Source organism: Ahaetulla prasina, chromosome 13, assembly GCF_028640845.1.
Source record: "Ahaetulla prasina isolate Xishuangbanna chromosome 13, ASM2864084v1, whole genome shotgun sequence".
Lineage (NCBI taxonomy): Eukaryota > Metazoa > Chordata > Lepidosauria > Squamata > Colubridae > Ahaetulla > Ahaetulla prasina.
Genome location: NC_080551.1, coordinates 20,286,326 through 20,294,923, shown reverse-complemented (window position 1 = coordinate 20,294,923; position 8,598 = coordinate 20,286,326).

Sequence of the window (8,598 nt, the reverse complement as noted above, 5' to 3'; positions counted from 1 at the left end):
ATATGAGGAAGTATATGTATAAGAATAAAAAAACAATAGGACAATATATACACATATACATATACATATATATCTATATATGTGGGACATACAAACACCCTCGAAAACCTCAGAAAACAAATATATATATAATATATAAGTTTTCGTAGGTTTTCACGGGTATATGTATGCAGGTTTTCGCATGTTCGGGTCTTTTCCTGTGTAAGGTTGAAAGTTTCATATACATATTTATAATTATATATACACACACCCATACACACACACACACACATATATATATACATACACCAGTGGTGAAATCCAATTTTTTTTACTACCGGTTCTGTGGGTGTGGCTTGGTGGGCGTGGTGTGGACTGGTGGGCGTGGCTTGGCATACCAGGGGAAGGATACTGCAAAATCCCCATTCCCTTCTCATTCTGGGGCCAGCCAGAGGTGGTATTTGCCAGCTCTCCAAGCTGCTCAAAATTTCCTCTACCCATTCTCCAGAACCTGTCAAAACCTGCTGAATAGCACCCCCTGATACACACATACACATACACAAAACAATCTGCTTATATATGTGTGTGTGTGTGTGTGTCTTTGTGATATACACACACGTGTGTGTTTTTATATATATATACATATACATACATATGTAGGTCTTGGCGTATTCGGGTCTTTTCCCGTGTAAGACCCGAATATGCCAAGACCTACATACCTATACCCGTGAAAACCTACGAAAACAAATACATACATACATACATACATACATACATACATATATATATATATATATATGTTTTCTGAGGTTTTCGCGGGTGTTTGTATGTAGGTCTTTGGTTATTCGGGTTTTCTCCCGCGTAAAATTGGAAGTGTCTTGGCGACGTTTCGACGAAGTCTCATTCGTCATCTTCAGGCTTCAGCTTCGTGCTTCTGGGAGTGAAACAGCTGCAATCACACATTGCTCCCAGAAGCACAAAGCTGAAGCCTGAAGATGACGAATGAGACTTTGTCTCATTCACGAGGAATGACACCAGACCCACACTCACAAGGTCCACACAGGATGTCACCACCGCACATCCACCCAGAAAGCAGACCCAAACCCACACTGATCATGAAGCACGACCAAGGACCAGAAGCCAGACCGCAGCTGCAACATTAGCCATTTCAAACCCCTCCAATCCATTCATGCAGCAGACTGACACCCACTATGAAGATGTAGCACGACCACAAAGCCAAACAACAGCTATGCAGCTCACCAGCTCAAATCCCCCTGCAGCACAGACTAGATTGAGCACAACCAAGCCCCCACCAACACAGGACACACCCCCAGCCAATCAGAGCACAGAAAAACCCCCATCCAATCAGAGCACAGCCAAGCTCCCACCCAATCAGTACAAACCCCACTAGCAGTTAAAGGAAGAAACAGCTGCGATCACACATTGCTCCCAGAAGCACGAAGCTGAAGCCTGAAGATGACGAATGAGACTTCGTCGAAACGTCGCCAAGACACTTCCAATTTTACACGGGAGAAAACCCGAACAACCAAAGACCTACATATATATATATATAAATATATAAAAATATATATAAATATATATATATATATATATATATATATATATATATATATATATATATATATATACACACACACACACACACACATGCATACACAAAACAATCTGCATGTATATGTGTGTGTGTGTGTATATATATCAATTATATGTTACACAAAACTTGTGTATATAAGTCTGCCTGTGTGCATTCATGTAGGTTTTTATATATGTGTGTGCGTTTATATAAAATATATATGTTTATATACACAAAACAAACGTGTATATATATGTATGTATATGTGTGCATTCGTGTATGTTTATATATGTGTGTGTGCATAGATATAGCTGTAGACCTGTGAAGGTCCTAAATGTGAGGTCTCGTCGTTAAGTTAGCTTCTCTTTACCGCACTAACTGCAAATAGTCGCTAAATAAGGCAGTTGGTAAATAAGGATCACCTTTATTAAAGATACCATTTGTCAGCTTTCCAACCTTAGAACCAGCGGTGCCTATAGAGCAGCGTTTCTCAACCTTTGTCCACTTTCAGTTGTGGGGACTTCAACTCCCAGAATTCCCTAGCCCAGGGGTCTGCAAACTTGGCTCTTTTAAGACTTGTGGACTTCAACTCCCAGAGTTCCTCAGCCAGCAAAGCTGGGAGTTGAAGTCCACAAGTCTTAAAAGAGCCAAGTTTGCAGACCCCTGCCTTAGCCAACTGGCTGGTCAAAATCAAAAGTCTGTGTGTGTTTGTGTGTTGCACAGAAAAGGCTTCCCCAGTCCAAAAGGGGAATTAGTGCCATGTGTATCCTTTAGGGCTCAGGTTGTTTGTGCCGGATTAAATTCATGCCAATGTACCTGGGTTCACCCATTATCCGGAGTCATAAATTAGGATTTCAATCTACTCTGGCCAACGAATGTCAGCAGAGATGTTAGTTCTTTCCTGACACCTTGGGGTCATCTTGATTTTCACAGCCCAGATCTGATAGGCCAAGTTATTACATGATTATATTATTATTATATTTACACAAAATGACAGTATACACAGCAAACGAGATAACTATGCTGGATTTCGTATCACAGATCACTAGTCAAACACTTCCCAAGCATTTAGGACTGCGTGATGTATCGGTGAATTATGCGAGCAGATCCCAGTAAGGTGACCTTCTGCAGCTGACCGATGGTGATCTTGTCAGTGCCAATTGCTTTTAAGTGCTTGCCTAGGTCTTTAGGCACAGCTCCCAGTGTGCTGAGTATTATTATTATTATTATTATTAATAATAATAATAATAATAATAATAATAATAATAATAATAAACTTAAGATGGCAAGCAACCTAATACTCCTGCCACCTTTTTTCCCTGCAACAACAACCCAGTGAGGTAGGTTTGGGCTGAGAAAGAGGCCAACTGGCTTTTCACCCAACTGGCTTTTCATACCTAAGGTGGAATTAGAACTCACAGTCTCCTGATGATTGGCCGGCCCAAAGTCTCCCAGCCAGACTTCATGTTTAAGGCAGGACTAGAACTCCTGGTTTCTAGGCCAGCCCCAGGGGTGAAATCCAGCAGTTTCTGACACGTTCTGGAGAACCGGTAGCGGAAATTTTGAGTAGTTCGGAGAACCGGCAAATACCACCTCTGGCTGGCCCCAGAGTGGGATAGGAATGGGGATTTTGCAGTATCCTTCCTCCAGAAGTGGGGAAGGAATGGGGATTTTGCAGTATCCTTCCCTGGAGTGGAATGGAAATGGATTTTTTGCAACATCCTTCCCCTGGAGTGAGGAAGGAATGGGGATTTTGCAACATCCTTCCCCTGGAGTGGGGATGGAATGGAGATTTTGCAGTATCCTTCCCCTGCCACACCCACCAAGCCACACCCACAGAACCGGTAGTAAAAAAAAAAAAGTGGATTTCACCACTGGCCAGCCCCCCTCCCTATTACACCCAATCAGCCATCTTAGTACGCTGCGTGAATGCATTCACACATGACGCCATGGTTGGTTCAACTCTGGTTTACACGCGAGCCCAGCCCAGCCCAGCCCAGCCCATGTTCCAAAGCCCAGGAATTTGTCTGGCAGTGTTACTTGGCTATAAGTTTCCCTCCATCGAACGCAGCTCGCTTTGGGGGAGCGGAATTCAAAGTCATTTTGAAACCCAAGTTCAAACGAAGCCGATGGCTGCCGTCCTTCCCCGTCTTTCTGATTCAACATCCCATATTTGAGGAAAAGTTCTATTTATAGGCCTCAGGAAAAACAAAATTGGCCTTTCTCACAGAGGCCGCTCTGCCGGTTAATTGTTGCTAGAGGAAGCTGGAATGCGCTTTATATTATTTTTAGGATTCACATGGGAAAAGGATGGGGGGAAGGGGGGGGGTATCGCTTCACTTCCAGTGCTATGGAATATTATCAGGCCAGGAAAAAAAATTTTTTTTTTTATTCCAATTGATCTCATGTTTTGCAGGAGGGTTATTTGAGAAATAACAGATGCATTGGCTCAGTGGCTAAGACGCTGAGCTTGTCGATCGAAAGGTCGGCAGTTATTTATTATTTTATTATTATTATTTTATTAGATTTATAAACCGCCTTCTCCCGAAGAACTCAGGGCGGTGTACAGCCAAAATAAAAAAGAAACAATGTACAATTAAAATAAAATTAAAAAATTATTATACAGTGTGGCCGAAATTAAAATAGTTAAAATCTAAAAGACCCCAATTAAAACTAAAAGAAATTTAAAATTTAAAACTAAACAATTTAAGAAAGCCCCGCACGAACAAACAAATATGTTTTCAGTTCGCGGCGAAAAGTCCGAAGGTCAAGTATTTGACGTAAACCAGGGGGAAGTTCATTCCAAAGAGTGGGGGCCCCCACAGAGAAGGATCTTCCCCTGGGGGCCGCCAGCTGACATTGTCTGGCGGACGGCACCCTGAGAAGGCCCTCTCTGTGCAAGCGTACGGGTCGGTGGGAGGCATGCGGTAACAGAAGGCGGTCCCGTAAGTGCTAGTTCAGCAGTTTGAATCCCTAGGGCCGCGTAACGGGTTCAGCTCCCATTACTTGTCCCAGGTTCTGGCAACCTAGTAGTTCGAAAGCAGGTAAAAAATGCAAGTAGAAAAATAGGGACCACCTTTGGTAGGAAGGGAAGAGCGTTCCGTGCGCCTTTGGCGTTGAGTCATGCCGGCCACATGACTATGGAGACGTCTTCGGACAGCGCTGGCTCTTCAGCTTTGAAACGGAGATGAGCACCGCCCCCTAGAGTCGGGAACAACTAGCACTTATGTGCGAGGGGAACCTTTACCTTTACCTTATTTGAGAAATACAGAGCAGCCAGAGAAAGAGAAATACAAGTAGTCCTTGACTTGCAATAGTTTGTTTAGTGACCGTGAAAAAAGTGACTTATGACCATTTTTCACACTTCTGACCGTTGCAGCATCTGTGATTTGCGTTCGGGATGCTTGACAGCTCACTCATATTTATGACGATGTCAGTGTCCCGGGGTCAAGTGTCAATGGGGAAACCAGATTCACTTAACAACGGTGTTAACTAGTTTAATAACCGCAGTGATTCACTTAACAAATGTGGCAAGAAAGCTCGTAAAATGGGACAACGCTCAATAAATTTCTCACTTAGCAACTTAAATTCTCGGTTCAAGTATGGTCATAAGTCAAGGACTACCTGCATAGGTAGACCTCGGCTTAAGAGTTTGTTTAGTGACCATTTGAAATGAGAACAGCGCGGGAGAAAAGTGAATTATGACCGTTTCTCACCCTTACGATTCTTGCAGCATCCCCATGGTCACCTGATCAAAATTCAGACACTTGAGAACTGACTCATATTTATGACGGTTGCAGTGTCCCAGGGTCACGTGATCCCCTTTTGCGACCTTCTGACAAGCCAAATAAACGGAGGAAGCCAGATCCACTTAACAACCATGGGATTAACTTAACAATGTAGTGATTCGCTTAAGAACTGTCTCGCTTAGCAACAGAAATGCTAGCCTCAATTGTGGCCATAAGTGGAGGGTTACCTGTAATTGCAAGGAGTCAGCTGAAGGTGGCCACAGAGAGGAGGGAGTGGGGCTGGATCTCCCCCAGCCTTCTCCTCTGCCTTCTCCTGCCTCTTATTTATTTTATTTTTATTTATTTATTTTGTCACAACATTATATATCAGCATCACATAAAAAGATTATATAGTATATAAACATACATATGAGGTAATATAAGGAAGTATAAGCATATATATATATAAGAAGAAAAAAGAAAAGAAGAAACAATCAAACAATAGGACAGGAACGGTAGGCACGTTTGTGCGCTTATGCACGCCCCTTATGGTCCTCTTAGGAATGGGGTGAGGTCAATAGTAGAAAGTTTTTGGTTAAAGCTTTTGGGATTATGGGAGGAGACCACAGAGTCAGGTAAAGTATTCCAAGCACTGATAACTCTGTTACAGAAGTCATATTTTCTGCAATCTAGATTAAAGCGGTTGACATTAAGTTTAAATCTATTGGTTGCTCTTGTATTATTGCAATTGAAGCTGAAGTAGTCTTTGACAGGAAGGACATTACAATAGATGATTCTATGAGTTCACTCTTCCCAGAGTGAAAGGGAAGGGAGGAAAGCTAGTGAGACATGAACTTTTGGGAACCTTCTCTGCAGCTGGGCAAGACCAGAGATTGTCCAGTCACCTGGAGGAAGAGATGCTGGCAATTCGGCAGTTCAAATCCCACCAGGCTCAAGATTGACTCAGCTTTCCATCCTTCCCAAGGTTGGATTGTTGGATTGTTCCTCCTTCCCGAGGAGCCAGATTGTTGGGGGCAAGAGGCTGACTCTGTAAACCCCTTAGAGAGGTCTGTAAAGCACTGTGAAGCAATATATAAGCCTAGGTGCTATTGATATTGCCTTCCCTCTCTCCCTTTCTTCCTTCCCAGTGGTTAGAATGCAGTATTGCAGGCTAACTCTGCCCGCAGTCAGGAGTTCAAGCCTCACCAGGCTCCAGGTTGACTCAGCCTTCCATCCTTCCAAAGTGGCTAAAATGTTGGGGCCAAGAGGTTGACTCTGTAAACCGCTTAGAGAGGGCTGGAAAGCCTTGTGAAGCAGTATACAAATCTTAAGTGCTATTGCTATAAGAGAGGAGCTGCCTGGAGGATGTTATTACAGCACAACTGCCCCGGCCTCTGGCCATTTCCAAATCTCCTCCAATGGACGCCTGGCCGGACGCCAAGAGCAGCAGAAGCAGGAAGGACAGGAGGCCGTGGGAACCAGTCTTCGGCGACAACTCCCTGCCGGGGCCCAAGCCAGCTGCTTCCCCTCCCCGGCTGCGTTCGGCACGGAAGTCGAGGACAATGTGCCAGTCCCCAGCCAAATGCCGGCAGCCCAAACAGGCACAAATAATGTGCATGCAGTACACCCCCAAGGCATCATGCAGAAATCCCAGGCTGCCGACCCCTCTCCAGCTGCTGCTCCTCCATCCCTTTCGAGCATTGGGTTTCATTCAGATTCGGGAGTTGGGGTCTTGGGGGGATAGGCCTGTCTTTATTAAAAAAAAACACACACACACACATTGATTCCCTGATATCCAAATGTTCTAAATTAGACTGCTGTTTTTTTGGATTACTTTGTGCTCCTCCCATTTGAGGAGGAGCGGGGGGGGGGGGTCTCTGTCTTTCTGCCCCCAAATGGGGTAGGCTGCTTATGAGGAAGGAATTGAAAAAAAAAGCAAGGGTGCCCCATTTACCAACCCTCTCCCCGTTTAGCCTGAAACAGATCAATAATGGACACAGGGGTGGGGCTTCAAAAATTTTAGCAAGGGGTTCTCTGCCTGGTTGCTGGCTGGGCGGGGCCTAGTCGGCCTCCTGCACCATAGTGTGGGAGTGGTGTTTTTGCCCTCCCTGGGCTCCAAAGGGTTTCCTCGAGCCTCCAGGAGGGTGAAAATGGTCCTCTGGAGGCCGGAAACGGGCCCATTTCTGGCTTTCCCAAACTTCCAGTAGGCCCATTTTTCGCCCTCCCAGAGCCAACGTGTGCACCCTGCACTTACTTGCATCCAAAATGGGCCACATGGGGACTCCTGGGAAGGGCAGGGCGGGGTGAGCGGGGCCAGCCAGGAGTGGGTTTTGGGGGTTCTCCGAACTGCATAGAATCTTAGCTAGAGGTTCTCCCGAACCCCCAGGAGCCACCCCTGAATGTACACCAGTGTTTTTCAACCACAGCAACTTTAAGCCCTGTGGACTTCGACTCCCAGAATCCCCCAGGCAAACATGTTTGCCGGGGAATTCTGGGAATTGAGGTCTACACGGCTTAAAAGCTGCTAAGGTTGTGCAGTTGGATTTGCCTGACGCCAAACCATAAACCGGCCAACTCTACTTTAGACACAACCAGGTTGGCATAGTGGTTAAAACACCAGACTAAAACTGGGAGACTAGACTGAGTTCTAGTCCTGCCTTAAGACACAAAGCCAACGGGTTATCCTTCGGCCAGCCAGTCACATTCAGCCCTAGGAAGGAGGCAATGGTAAACCACTTCTGCTTGCCCAGGAAACTGTGAGGACTTGTCCAGGCAACCTGCAAGAACTGGGACAGGATTGAACAGAAGAATAAAATACGGTAATAGTTTAGAGTACAATGCTATATGAACTGTGTCTGTTGTTTATGGTTCTATAAAAACCCTAGAGCCTAGGTGATTTGAATAAACTGTGCTTCTCATAGCCCTAGTCATGCAGGTACTGTTGTGGTCCGCCAGCACCCTGCGAAGCTGGCAATGGAGTCGGACAGCGATGAGGCAGAGGTGGGGCCAGGGCCATCAGGGAGTGAGGTGCGGACTCCAGAGCCTCCAGAGACTGATAGTAGTGAGGCAGAGGAACAGGAGGAGCCTGTTCCTAATGCACGCATGAGAAGAGCTGCCAGAAGGCAAGAGCAGCTCAAGCAAAGAGGATGACTCGGGAGTAGGGCCAAGAGATGATTGGCCCCTCCCATAAGGTTTAAAAGACCAGCAACGGGGCTTGGGCTTTGCTGGAAAACAACATTGGTAGCTTCATCTTCATCAACATCTTGCATTTATTTTTGTATCGGTGTCTTCTGAACG